Source organism: Bombus pascuorum, chromosome 12 (assembly GCF_905332965.1).
Source record: "Bombus pascuorum chromosome 12, iyBomPasc1.1, whole genome shotgun sequence".
Lineage (NCBI taxonomy): Eukaryota > Metazoa > Arthropoda > Insecta > Hymenoptera > Apidae > Bombus > Bombus pascuorum.
Genome location: NC_083499.1, coordinates 8,442,964 through 8,457,819, shown reverse-complemented (window position 1 = coordinate 8,457,819; position 14,856 = coordinate 8,442,964). Strand labels below are relative to the sequence as shown.

The 14,856-nt window shown below is 47.6% G+C and overlaps 1 protein-coding gene and 1 long non-coding RNA gene across 4 annotated transcripts in view; one reads left to right on the top strand and one right to left on the bottom strand.

The window, feature by feature from the left end:
* The window catches only part of LOC132913017 (nephrin-like), a 254,709-nt gene that overhangs the window by 81,264 nt on the left and 158,589 nt on the right, over positions 1-14,856 (bottom strand). The window lies entirely within an intron of this gene.
* On the top strand, positions 9,940-14,419 carry LOC132913077 (uncharacterized). Its single transcript, XR_009659323.1, has 2 exons — positions 9,940-10,310; positions 11,325-14,419. It is a non-coding gene; the product is annotated as an uncharacterized LOC132913077 (long non-coding RNA).

The window sequence follows — 14,856 nt, the reverse complement described above, 5'->3', positions numbered from 1 at the left end:
CTGTCGGCGACAATGAGTCTCGTCGAAATGGAAGTTGGTTCCGGTGAATATTTCCGGAGCTGCGTGTACGTACACGTGTGTGCGCGGCCGCGTAGTCATGCCCACGGACGGTGCGACGAATTTCAGTAGAAATAACGACATGCAGTCAGACATATCGGAACGGGACGCGTAGTTGCGACTGACGCTATCGTGACGTACTACTGCCGGCCGAGTGCTCTCTGCGTTGATCCGCGTCACTGTTCTCCCCTTCTTTTTCTCTTTCTCTCACCTCTAGGCTCGCATCTTTTTCTTCTTCCCTCTTTTCTTTTTCTCTTTCATTCCACTCGCTTCTGCTTTCGTTTTTCCACCATCGCGTCTGCTTGTTGCGCCACGATTCACCGCAAAAGGAACGGTCGAAAAATGTCGAATGAAACCTCCGAATATCTGGTAGGACGTTTAATCTGGAAAGAAGCGCGACCATCTCGACAAATTATTGATCCGAATATTGTAGCAAGTCACGAAATCGTCTGAACGAGGATGATTACTTCGAACAGTATGCTACGTACGCACTGTACGAACAAAGAACAGGAAGTTCGTGAGAGCGGTGACGGCAACTTGTTCATACGTCGAACCTGTGGCTTATTAGCTTTAAAGCATACGCTGAACGATTGCGAAGCGCACCGGCTCCTAAGCGCGTAATTAAGACGACCTGGTCTCGATTCCCGGCTACAGTTTCACATTCGATGATTGTATCAGAAAGAGAGAGAGAGTGAGTGAGTGAGTGAGTGAGTGAGTGAGTGAGTGAGTGAGTGAGTGAGTGAGTGAGAGAGAGAGAGAGAGAGAGAGAGAGAGAGAGAGAGAGAGAGAGAGTGGAATGTCGACGTGTGTACGCACGAGGAATGTGGCCCGACGCGTACGTAGGTGGATGCTGACATTAACAGAGGAATAACAATACACGAGTTCACCGAAGCTCTCACGCTGCGCGTACACACGATATCACGGCGTGCAATTGCGGTCTAACTATACTTGGAACCATCCTCCTGTTCCTCATCAATCCTCTTCTAGCTCCAATTTGCTATTCCGTAATAGCGACATATTTCGAGTTGAACGTTCGCGATACGAGCTATCCATTAAATAAAAACCCATCTTCTTCTGTAGATGCGAGCTCGTGAAAAGCAAAGCTCATAAATTGAATTCTGAACAAACTACTCTCTTTCTCTCTCCCTCTCTCTCACTCTCGGTACGAGGCGCCGCCAGAAAGCACTGCGACGGCGGTAACGACAACGACAACGACGAAGACGACGAAGCCAGCTCGACAAATATGGAGACATCCTTTGACGAGCGAGTCGATAAGAACACGCGTCGACAAAATTTCATCAGACAATCGCTCTTCCTCTTATTACAATATTTCGTCTCGCGTTTCTGCTTGCATCATAGCGCGCACACTCCCTTCCATCAAGTTCCTCCGCTCCGTGTAATTTTAAAAGACTCCACGTTCAGCGCGTCGACGTTGATGGTTACGCGACAGAAAAGATATCCCAAAGTAACATCGAACATAGTTGCACGACGTTCACAAGCGACGACGTAAAGAGCGGCGTTTCGGTCCGACACGTTCGATTTCGACTGTAGTTTCCTTGTCCTTATAGTCGTTCTTGTGGCCAGGTCAGTCCGATAATAGCAGGTCGATAACGAAATTCAATATTTCCACGCTAATGACCAAGCACGGTGGCGATGGTAATGGTGGGCAATTCACCCGTATGGGGTCCGTGTTAATATTTAGGGTTACTGCCCGTGAACACGCCATCCGTGCGCAACACGCACTCTCCTTTGCGAACGCTCGCTAACATCTTCGAAATTATCGAGAGAGGCTCGTCGAGAGAAAAGGAAAGTTTTCTTTGGTTGGGACACGGGAACGATTACGAACGAGTTCGACTTTAAATTCGACGAAGTTGTCGAAAACCACGGTCTAGTTAATATATCACCTTTTTTTACCGGCGCGGCGCTGACCCGGTACGTCACGGAGCTTTGTTTTCACGGCTAAACATTGTTATGCAGATAGGACCAGACGGCATTGTTGTTCGGGTAGACCTCAGCGCGCGACCATGAAGCTATTCTCATGATAATTTTCGAGGATTATTTTTCGTAATTTCTCATAGAATACGTTGAACATCCCCCTTGGCCGTTTTCTACAGACCCTTTAAAAAAACGAACATTCCATCCCCAAACTCATGCTCATTTTCTTTTTTATCTCCGCTCGGGATGTTCGTTTAATTTATTTACTACGAACTCCCTTATGTTGATTAGCATTTCTAATGGCAATTCAGGGGCAGAAAGGTAACGCGAGAGATTTTAATAAAAATCAGGCTCTGGCAAGGTGACGAATACCAAGGATAACAGAAATGCGCGTGAGTATTTTCCCTTCCTCTTTCATTCTTTCCCTTCCCTCTCTCTCTGGTTAATTTAGCAGAAAAGCGAGCCGCTCGAATCCGTAATCGAATTTTCCAGGCGTTCTTCACGGATTAGACACGGCGTGCTAATAGCGGCTCGAGAGGCATTTGATTAACGCAAATAACGCCGCACCTGGCGCGTTGTTTTCTGAAGACTTTAAATTTCACACTGCTCTCCGACTGCTCGCGTCCCCTATACCCAGCAGGAGCCCTTTCAGCCATTCAAACCCTCTCGCAGGTTAAATGCTTGAAATTACTCGTTGGAACCTGAGTGTTGGTATACAAGTACGACGCGTTGGTATATTAAAACCTATTTACATGCGGGTGGAGGAGGGTTGCGCGAACCAATCCACTTGAATTGTGTTCCGAGAGTTATATTCGCGTTTATCGCGTATCCCTCGTTCGCCACTATCTCACGCTCTCTTAACGAAAATCGTCACCTGAAATTCGCATCTTTTCGAGTATCTTACACGGCGCACGATTCTAACGCGTATTTCACCCGGTGAGAAACGGCCAGTCTCTATAATGAGACTTGGAAGAACAATCTCGTAAAGGGTGTGTTGGCGCCAGGAACGATTAACGAGATCGACGAGCTGATTTCTATCTGCAAACGAACGGCCGTGTTCCCGGCTGTTTCGCTAACGTAAAGGGACACAGCAGGTGTAGCGCGAAGACACGACGAACGATGGTGCAGCTCGCGTCAGCTTCGATTAAAGGGACCATGGCTTAATTCGGGAAGAGCGTAGCTACAGCGCGGCCGATAACAGAGACGCTAAATTCGAGGATGTGCCGCCTCGACGCGTGCCATCGGCCGTTTACGTCCAGCATTATCTTATTACCAGCGATGTGTCTTGCAGAGCGACGTAGCATACTGCACTTACGTGCATAGATTGTCTCGCGTGACGAATTGGAAAAAAGCTTGCGACGACGCGATGCTGCGCGACGGTGGCAGGTTCCGTTCGGTTCTTCGGTGGAAACTGGCAGCTCGAGGACGACGAGGAAAGGTAAGAGGCTGAGACGCGAGTTACACGTGCAACGACAATACTAGGAAAGTTCTCGAGTTTGCCTCGAGCTCGATTAAAGGGGCCGTCTCGTAGATACGGTCGATGGGAGGCTAGAAGCGTGATAACAGAGACGTTTGACCGTGCTACGTTGCTCGTCGATCGATGAGCGCAACCGAATGCCTTTACGGTCCGTTCGTTTCGTTACACAAATTGTTGCAGTTACGCGCAACGTACGTAATCGGAAAACTCGCGCGCTACCTTACTCTATCCTCTTCGATGGATTTGCTCTACTTTGGAATCGAAAGAAGAAGACACCGTATTCGCGATAGACAGCGTATACGAATCGACTCGTTTAACAATTGTATTCTTCGTCAGAACCTTTTTACGATTACGAAACGTAATTGAGTTTCGTTGCGAACGAAGGATGCTCTATTCGCTTACGTATACACGGGTTGTTACACAGATCGGGCTACATAGATTTCACGATCCCCGCTTATTTGCATGCAAATGTAAAAATGCTGGCTGTGTTGTTGACTCGTTCTTACGCGAAGTTCGCCGTATAGCCGAGAGGGATAGTTGGCAAGAGTAAAGAGAAAGAAGGAAGGACGCGGCAAGGGGAAAATTCGACGGGCGGCTTTGCGATGGAAACGAAACAGGTGCACCGAGAACACACGGTAATGAGAATCGATAATGGCAGTCAAACGAAATCGCGCCTCCGACGAGATTCCACTTTCGGCTAGACAGAAGTCAAGCCGAACCATCGACCGGGATAGCGTTTCCACGGAAAGGGGGATAAATTGAACGACGATGCTCCCAACGAGATCGTTTTGATATCGTGATTCGTTTTTAGTACATCACTGGACAGTTCTGCAAGCTATAGGGATCTCGGTTTTTTGTAGCGGAAACGAGTAGCTATGCGCTCTGCTACAAAGCGACAGTTAGTTGGCTGAAGTAGACTAGCCGCTGGTCAATTTTCGTTCGTTTAACGCCCGTTAGTTGCAAACTATACGGGACTAAACACAGAGATGTAATTTTTAGAAGGAACGACGCGCTTTTACCTTTTGCCGTAGAAAATTTGATTTGACAGTGGACAAAGATAGACATTCGTAATTTATTTTTATTTGTAAATTCAAGCGTTCGAGATCGAACGGTTTCTAGTATTTCTAAACGATGGATAGGAACTCGCGGAGCTAAGCTCAGCGAGAGCACACGCGAAACGAGCGCTTCTATTTGTCCGATCATTAACGTGCAAACACAGTTTCTAGGTAATTCGAAGCTATTACCGTGTAAGTTTCATCGAAAAGGATCGATTGCAGGATATTTTTCCGGGACTGCACGTTTCGTCTCCGCGTTTCCTCGGTACTATGTATCTCACGGGAACAAAAGTTGCACTATCGAGCGAGAGAAAACCGAGGCGGATGATATTTGAAATAAATTTAAACTTTTCTCGTAATTAAAACCGACCGTGCAAGGAAAGCGGATAGCAAAATACTTTGCTGCGTATCAAAGGGTGAAATGAATTTATTCCGACGACCGGTGCATCCGAGCAATTGGATTTCAGCATGGATTGATCGAGCTGCAAAACGAAAGCTGTTAGGCAAGAACGGAAACGTGCGCGTAAAAGTCGATGAAAATCGATGGAGCGGGGGGTCAATCGAGAGACTACGGGATTAAAGAGAGCTTTTAAAAGCTCCACCCAGCTCGTCTCGCCCGTCAAGCCTTTTTACATTTTACTGTTTTACGCCGAATAATTCGGCCATAATGTAGTTTCATCGAGCATGCGAGGCGTAAGTGTACGCGACATACCCAGGAATCGAATATCACGGACAGCGTTTAAATTATTATGACGAATCGGGATTTGAAAGAGTTATTCGACAGGAACGACGAGTCATTTTGGAGGATTTGGCGTTCGATACGTGATACGACCAGTCGTCGAGGTTATCTTCGTTGCTCGATAAAGAAAGGTTAAAGCTCGATAGACGAACGAACGCGCACGGTATTCTTATCGTGACTGGTCGATCGCGAAAAAGAATACACCGGGTACGAAACCGCGTGGGAGGAAGTTTTGACCGTCTACCGGCGAAACTATTCTCAGGAGGGAGCAGAGAACGATATAAACGGTTTGCCTGGAGCGAGAGTTTTAAAGGAAAGCAAGTAGAAACCCGATCTACATTGTTCCCCTTTGAATCGAATCTTTCGCGAACGTAAACCGTGCCGCGCGTTTCCTCTCGCTCGCGTATTTTATCAAGTGGAATCATTTTTGAAACTATCGAAACGAGATTGGCGCGATTGTACGCCGAATTCCAGCGTGTCGTGACTAATTCGCGTAAACCTTTCCAACTGATAACGAACGGAGAATGTATGCGCCGGACAGAGAGGATGGAAACATCGAGGCGTTCCTCGGTGTTGCAATATTCATCGCTGTCTTCCATTTTCGGGACAGAAGCTGCGTCACCGATAACGAGCATTGTGCGAGAGGACAGGAATCGAAAGCGACCTAGTCGTCGGGTCGGGGTGATGCGACAACTTTCTCGATTGTCGTATACGGTAGGTTGGTTCGGTCGCGAATTCAATACGGTCGGAGTAACGATAACGCGCGCGTACGATAACTCGACAAGGTCGACGGCGGTTCAATTCGAACAGTGCCGTTTGCCAGATGCGATCGCCTCGTACTCGTAGCTCGTACAATTTCGTTGGGAGAGATTAGACGAAAGAGACAAGAAGGGAAGCCGAGGAGGATGGAACGTGGAGTTTCACGCGACTCGCAAGCGCGCCACCTCGACTCGCGTTAATTGATTAGTCGGCTTCGAACTTGCGATTAACCAGTCGACCTTCCATCGTTGAATTTTCGATGCATAAAATTTATTAACACGGATCTCGTCTGGTTCGAGGCGAACGTAATATTCCGTAGACGCGACACGTCCACGTTCAACGTTCGTGAACGAACATTTGAAAAGAGGCGATCACGGAACGCCGGCTGGCCGGATCCCGCGCGATACTTTCGCAATACCTGGCTGTCGTTTCCCACTCTTTTTCCAGCCGCCATCCTTTCAATCATCCTCCGAGCTGTCTTCCAGCCGTCTTTCCCTCTTTGTCATTCCGGCTTTATCGGCTGACACTCACCGGGTACGATATCAAGCTCGTCGTCCGTCCCTCTGTCCTCCTCCGTTTATCTCGATCTCTCGGCCGTATTCTCGTTCGCCAGCCTCCCTCTCGCACCCTCTGATTTAGGTCGCAGCCAGCCCGCTAACTGATTGAGGGTGATTGACGCTCTGGCTGAATACCGGACAAGCCCAAAACCCATTATTTACTGCTCGGGCCTCGTACAACGTTATAATTGCCGGCAGCTATTCCGCCCTGCGCGCTCCCTCTTCCTCTCGATTCGATTTACCCCGCCCCAACCGGCCAATCCAACGAGTTGGCTTATCGTTCGGTACCTGCTAGCTCGAACCCACCATGGAATTCTTGTTGCGATCGCCCGAACCTGCGTCCTAATTAAGCACACTATCCACGAATTTCATTGGTTTCGTGTTCCCCTAACGTGCGGAAATATCGAAAGCACGGCGTATCAGCGCTATCGCTGAAATTCCTTCTCCGACATACCGGTGTCTCTTTGTGCCATGCCGTTTAGCTTGAAAACCGTCGTCGCAACCGGCCGCGGAGGACGACGAGCTTTACGAACCGAAGCGAATGCAATTTGAACAACAGGAATCGCGTTTTCCTTGTGCCAGCATTCTCCGTCTAGAACGCAGTTACGAATAATAGCTAGATTCCGCGATGCCGCTTCTCACGACCGCGTGCCAATCAACCGCTTCTGGGTATTATCTTTTTATTTTCTAGATCTTCGATGGATAAATCAAACTTTGGATTTCCATCGGCTTGGTTTTATCGGAACAGCCGGAGAAGGCAGACGAGAAAGGAGAGACAGAAACGGTAACGCGGCCGAAGGAAAGTGGGCTTGAACGAAGTACGTCACGTCCGGCATACAGTTTACCTTGAGAAGGATCGATCTCGAAGGAGTTAAGTGGCTGCCGGTTCTTCCAAGAAGTATACCCATCGACTCCAGAGTAGGAATCACGTTCATGGCCGACCGTGCTCCATCGCGGCCTCTGTCATCTTAATCCCCGGGATCCTTTTTACACGGCTTTCTCATTCGCGTCCTCTGTGTACCCGCCACCTTGTGGACTTTGCTGCCCAGACCAAGACCCGGGACCACCTTCTCTCTTATCCGCTTGAATTACGGCGAGGCACGTCCGCCCCTAGTGGATGTCCTGCTTCAGGCTGGACCTCGTCCAGCTTTCACGGAAAAGGAACCTCCGTCGTCAAATGGCCGAACCGTATTAAAACGAATCTGACCTACGTGATGTTGGATCTTATTCCAACGTTAGAAAATCATCGCACCGTCCTGCCGGATCGCTTTCGCAACTTTTATCGAATACCGCAGGATCGTCGAACGCGTCGCGTTGTCGTTCTCTCCGCTTTCTAGAAATCTTCCTTCAACTCGATAGCTTTCGCGCAATCTGCTGTCGGACAGACGTCGCATTTTCACCGTTCGCTCTTATACGACGAGAACGCTTCGCTGCATCGGACATCGTCGCTATAATCGTGTCTATATAGCGTTCATCGACGAGGCGTCACGTATGACAAAGATGGTGTCGCAATCAGGTGGAATCGATCGGTCAGTCGATAAAAGCTCGAAGGATAGATATTGTCCGTGAAGATGGCAGGCTGGCGGTGATCTTCGAGTAGACAATAAATGGTCAAGCGCTTTAGACACGTTTCCGTGAGCACGAACTATGGGGCCTTCCGATTGTACAGGCTAGCAAGGTTTCTCTTTATTCTTCGACCAAGGGGAAGGTCGATCGGCCCGATGCCGATCAACGAACAAAGCGTTTCTCCGTCGACTAAGCTCTTCCTTCTCCTTTTCTTCGCCGACAAGCGTATTCGTTGCTCCTTTTCCCTCTCTTCTTCGACGAGTATTCCTTCAGAAATACTCACGCCGCGAACGTTTTCCAACGGACGGTACGCGCTAAGTAAATTGCATTTACGAAATTTTCTCGAAAGTATTTCGATTCGAACAAAATTCATGTTCGAAAGAGTTTTCGAGAATTATGCACGTGTTTCGGGACGCGTCGACTAGAACTACTTTATCGAGCGAAGCGTTCGTTTCGGGAATGTCTTCTTCCTGATTTCCATACCTTCTGTTTGCTCGTTTACTCGTCGAGGTAGACAAGGGCCACGGGAGCGTGCGCAAGTTCTACGACGTTTCTTTAAAATTCGTCGAGTGAGAAGCGTTGATTAAGCGACATTCGTTTTTCTCGTTTTTGTCCGTCTTCCTTTGCGTCTCTTTTCCCTTGGTTCCGGGCTTGTTAAGGTGCGACCTGTGTATTCGCTACGAGGTAACGTCTCTCAAAGGACTCCTTGGACTTGGCCGGTTCTTCACGATAACGAAATCGTTGTCGAAGTCTCTGAGATCCTACGTCTTCTAGAATCACCGAACAAACCTAATTCTTTCTCCTCTCTTCTTTCGACCTCTTCGAATCTACAGTTTCCTCAACGCGGACTACACCAGTACGAAATTTCGACAAAGTTTCGTCAAAACGTTCGTCGAGTTCTAAAGCAAGTCATTTTACGAGGGTGAATCAAAGATAAACGAGACTTTTGTTTCTGAGCGCGTAAATTTAAAGGGAGCGAGCGGCCGCTTCTAGTGTGCATTGGTTGGGATGTCAGGAGTGGGGAGAGCAGGCCGTTGTCCAGTTCAGACACGTTTGGCGGTAGTATTCAAGATGTCAGAGCAACAAGTACACCTCTCAGTTGCGCAACGCATTATTATTAAATTTCTCACACATGAAGGCGTCAAACCAATAGAAATTCTGCAAAGATTGACTGCACAGTTCGGGGATCAGACACTGTCAAGGGCTCGCGTGTTTGCCTGGCATAAGAAGTTCAAGGAAGGACGTGAACTGGTTGAAAATGTGGAACATGATCGTCGTCCTCGAACCAGCATTACGGAGGAGAACATTCGCACAATAAATGCTGCTTATTACTGTGAGCTTTTGAGGGAGGCAAAGGTTGCTTATCGTTCGAAAAGGCGTAACCAACCGATTCGAGACGTCATTCTCCTCCACGACAACGCCAGGCCTCATACAGCAGCTCTAACCTGCACAACATTAGAGGAAATAAGGTGGACTCCACTTGATCATCCTCCCTACAGTCCTGACCTATCGCCCTGCGATTTCCATCTCTTCGGACCGCTTAAAGAAGCACTAGGAGGACAACGATTCCAAGACGACGCGGCGGTGGAGGCCTTTGTGCGCAATTGGCTTCTGACACAGCACTCTTCTTTTTACGATGCTGGGATCAAAAATCTCCCAATCCGCTGGGAAAAATGCATTTCCAAAGCAGGAGACTATGTTGAAAAATAATATGTGCTTGGCTATGTTATTTCACTGAATAAAATTATTTTAAAAATAAAGTCTCGTTTATATTTGAGTCACCCTCGTATAATTGTCTATTCCCTTCGTACCTGTTCGTGCGTCGTAATTCTCGCTTAGATCATCCAAACGTACGCTACAATCGCGGTATCTTGGATTCGTTCGCTCGCAGGACACAATTATTATCGTACTTTGGTATTCTTCTCGCAGCTTCTTTCTTACAGCTTCCTAGATACATCTTATCTCCCAGGCCTGAAACTAGCTTGAAACTCGAATGCCGGTTGGGAGAGATAGCAGCGAATTGTTTGGTCCCCCGAGTGAACTAGGATGTGTATAACGGTGGTTAGAAGTTGCCAGGATGCTTCCAAAACGTCGAGGCGGGGGGAAGCAGCAATTTCTGCTTCGACGTACCACGAAGAGAGCGGCTCGAAGTTGCGACTCGAATTGTAAGTCGAAACCTGCTACGATGCTGTTGGTACTTTGAAACTTCGTCGCTCCGGAGTAGATTCAACTATCCAAATTTCCCCAACAAAGAAATAATCAACGATTATGAGCCCGGGACACGTACGGCTTCAACTTCGCCTCTCTACCAAATTCACTCTCATGGCCGCTAGTTTGCCACCGTACAATTCGCCGTCGAATTAGCTACGTTTCAAGCAAACGTTTATCACGTCTGATTTACCGCTCGTCTTGCCGAGATTAGCACGCTTCTCGAAAGACCGCAGCCTTTTTTCGCGGTAGCGCGAGTTTTCTCGAGTTCTTCGAATTTTAATATTCCCGTAAATATGGTAATGTATGAAAAAACGAGCGACAGAGATTCGACGAGATCGGCCCTGTCCTCTCGCCATGTTTCTTGTCCCTCGTTCTTACATCTTTAATCTGGCGTACCGCGTACTTCGACGTCCAACCGTAAAACTCTCGTCGCCAGTTTCCGATTACGAGCGAGAAGACGTCCAATTTGTTTCTTCGTCTCGCCGCTCAAAGATATCGAACAACGAGGGGAAGTGTGTTACGGGAAGCGGTGTTAAGGAAATAGGGAAAGACAATCTGAACTTTCGAACTTCGCTCGAATTCCGGAAGTATCCTGGCGTGATTCGACCCGCGTCTTTCGCGATTACTCGTTATTCCTTGCGAACTTACAAATTGATCACGTAAGGCTGGATCGAACAATCCCAGGAATAATAAGCGACCGCTTTGCTTTCCGTTACGCGTCTTGCCGTAATTGGCAGAGGTGGGCAGAGTCGGTCGAAGCAATCGGAATAACACGGCGAGCTTCCAATAATGATTTCGAACAATGATTCGAACCTGCAGAAAATTTATGCGCGATTTATCAGGTCACGCGAATGGGAAATTTATTTCTAGACAACAGGCAAATTGCCAAAACAGTATCGCTGCAGCTTCGTAAATAATCCTGCTGTGGATTCCTGTTTCACCTTTCCGACCGTTGTTCTGATTTCCAGGAATGACCGATCCGGGACGTCGAGCAACTAGCTAGAAGTAGAAACGAGGAAGAAGCGAACGAGACATCCGTGATCCGTTGGACGAGAACGATCCGAGCTCTGGAGCCAGGGAAAACCTTATTATGCGTTTCCCCGGAACTCCCCGCTTTGCACGGATCTTGTAAAGTGGCGAGGGTCGCGTCAACCGAATAACCAGACCATAAACCACCAGAGGCCAAGGCAGAAGGACGGGTCGAGCGGCAGGCCGACTGCTAGAACCCGTTTACGTCACCCGTAAACCGGCATCCTGTGGATTTCGACGAGCAAATACACTCGTGGCTATGGTGCCTCGTAAACTCAGTCAAGACGTGAGCTGACGCACCGCTTTCCTGACGTTTCTCCAAAGGTGAATGCTCCTTACTTCTCCTTCCTTTCCTTCTCCTTTTCCTTCCATCCTTCTCGTTGCTGACAGCAGCCGTTTTTTCAATAACATCGATGTACAAACCTGGTCGACTCCTTTCGCCTTGCTTTCGCGTCGCAGATTTCTCAACAAGCAGAATTACAGTTAACGAGAAACAAGTTAATTCAGTTGGAACGTTTCTGCATGAACGTCCTACGAATAGAGCGAGGCAAACTATAGACTACCATTTCGAGCGGTACAACACGAGCTACGGCCAGCTAATGACAGTTATTACCGATATGACAGTGATGTAGTAATGAAACCGCGATTGACGAATCTAATTGTAGTAATGCGTTTCATATTTTATCGAGTGCATGCGGTATCGCGTATGAAATTTTGATTTCCAATAGTTGCCAGTGCAATTCCACGTTGTCGACGTTTCATTTTATGCGAAACCAGGGTATATCGTATATCATTGAAACCTACCAGAGGGCAAGGTTAAACGAGTGTAAGTAATGCAACACGTTCGATTCGTACGATTTATCGATAAATTGATAAATTATTCATTCGGTTGCGTCATTACGTGTACGTGTATGTATACACCGTTCCGATTTACCCTAAATACTCTTTTCGATAATGTCTCGCGCAAAACGAATTGTCTAGAAGAATCTTCAATTTTCAAACGGATATGTTTTTCCGCGAACCATTTTCTATTCTCGAGGAATGTGCTAGCTTTTCGTAGAATTGTACGCCTCGTAAGTGACGTCTGTGACCGTACACTAAATAAATTAACCTATAAGTTAGCTAGCTAATATAGAAGTAGCTATTTGAAGAAATTATTCGGGTTTCGTTTCCGTTGGGTCGTTTCTCAGCTTCTCGTTATTGATTTTACGTGGAAAATAGTACTAGCTATGCGGAAGAGTTGGAATTTCTGTGAACTCTTTCACCCACGAAAATAACTCGAAAAAAGGCAGAGGAAAAGGAGCGGCAAGAGTCAAGAGAGGCGGATGGTGCTCGTTATTTCGTCCTTGCGAAGAATCTGCGAAGAACTCGAGCGACACGCGAAGTTGGTTAGCTCCGGTCCCGTTGTTATCAGCGAAAATTTTCTCCGGCGTAACATCCCCACTATGTGTCCCGACCGAAAGTCACGGTGTATCGCGTCGCGAACGACGAACGAGAAGACAACCAAACCAGTTCAGTTGAAATTTACTGTGAAGGAATTGATAGGAATTTCCAAGCACGGCCAGCGAGTTAAGTGCTTCAAAGCGGCTGCTAATTATCGCTGTAACGACACGGATTGTATCGCTATCGTGGATTCAATTCGACACCGTCGCCACGCTGTCCTGGTAAATTGATACGATCTTTCTTCATCGATCGAGAACATCGATGTTTGCGCTCTCCACCGATGATTACATAATATAGAGTTCTGCAGAGCCACGAGGATCAAAGTTCGTTCTTACTTTTTCCTCTATCGACGTGATTAAGTGAAAATACTGTGGCTCGTGCCAAGTAACTGTGGAATAGCGGCACGCCTTATCTCACGGTATACCCCTTTTAATTGCAATTACTTAATAAGGTAGGGATAATCTAAGAACGTGTCGTAAAGCGAGATCGCGATGCGATGCGAAGATTTATCGTTGATTGTATTTAACGTTAGGGTGCACGAGTTTGAGTCGGAAGGTAACGAAAAACGCGAGTGCGATTAGCGTCGCAGTCAGTAAAGTTCCTCCGACGTTATTCTAAGCTCGTTCGTTCTCGAGTTATTCGATCCCGGAATTAATTGGTAATTGGTTAATTGGTTAAAACGTAGAAGCCGCGATGGGAAACAAGGTTTACGGGAGTTGCGAGGTTCCATAAAATCGGGTTGCAGTTTTCATCGTGGCTGCGTCATGTAAAGTTCCGGCCGCTTAGGGAAGGACGAAACACAGACGGTATATTTACAGTAATAGTAGCGTGGCACGAGTTACTTCCGGACAGCAGTGGCGATGTAGTGGCCGGCGGGCACGGCGAGTATGGCAGGCATCGCGAGCGCACACACGTTTCGCGTGTATGGCAGAGTTAAAGGCGGGCCTGCGACTACGAGAGGTGAAAGGGTTGGCAGAATCGAAAGGGAGTAAAAGAGCTGGAACGGTCGATTTAGAGGAAACACGCGTCCGGTGTCGCGTGCGGCCGCGGATATCTGATACGAGCGAAACGCGAGCGTAATTCTCTTCGACGCTGTCGCGTTATTTATAAATCGTCCTGAACTGCCGCCGGTTATTATCACCGGCCGTTACAATTTTTCACTGGCACTCCCTGCTCCAAACGTCCGCTTAACTAATTACTATTAATTTAACGGGTCGGGCGTTCGTGCCCCTCGTAATTTCCGTGCCGCGACAGCTACTGTTCGTGGATTTCGATTCCAGTTTCGAGCCTGGTGGACCCGAGCCCGCTCGGATACGCGTCACCGACAAAAAACAGGAAAATAGGACAAAAAAAAAAGAAAAAAATAGATAAGGCAAAGTGCATGCTCGTTAAACGCGCGCGATACGCGAACGAGCTGCTCTTTTGACGCAGCCTCGCCACTTTGTTCGCGCTAACCAGTCATTACGCTCTCTCTTGCCTGGCTCCGGTTGAGAAAAATGCGCGACACCGGATGCATCCGTCTTCCCTCCTGCCTTCTTCCTCTCATTCGACCACCATCGGATTATTACACGCCCGTTAAATCGTTGGTCAAGAGTTGTTTCGACGGATGAGTTTTAATACTCCCCGAATGTTTCCTCTGTTCCGGCGATCTTTCTTTTTACCAAAAAAAAAAAAAAAAAAAAAAAAAAAAAAAAAAGGGGGAGAGGTAACGCATTCGCTTTTATTACTGGCTATTCGGTAAATACCACCCTGAATCGAATCACGAGTAGGTATTTCTCTCTTCCCTCATTCTGTTTTTCGTTCGTCTTTGAATTATGGGAGCATCTGTGTGCAGCAACGTTCTACCGCGTCGTGCGATTAGCATCGATACAGTTACGATTGGAATTCGTTGGTAATCCATTCACTATGGCAGTGTTCGCGACGCGAACGTATCCCGCGATCGGCCGGCCATCTCCTTTTAAACGAAAGACAGTTATTTCCGGTATCTATCCAATTAAATTTCCCATACTACATCAGCCAGGAAAGGAT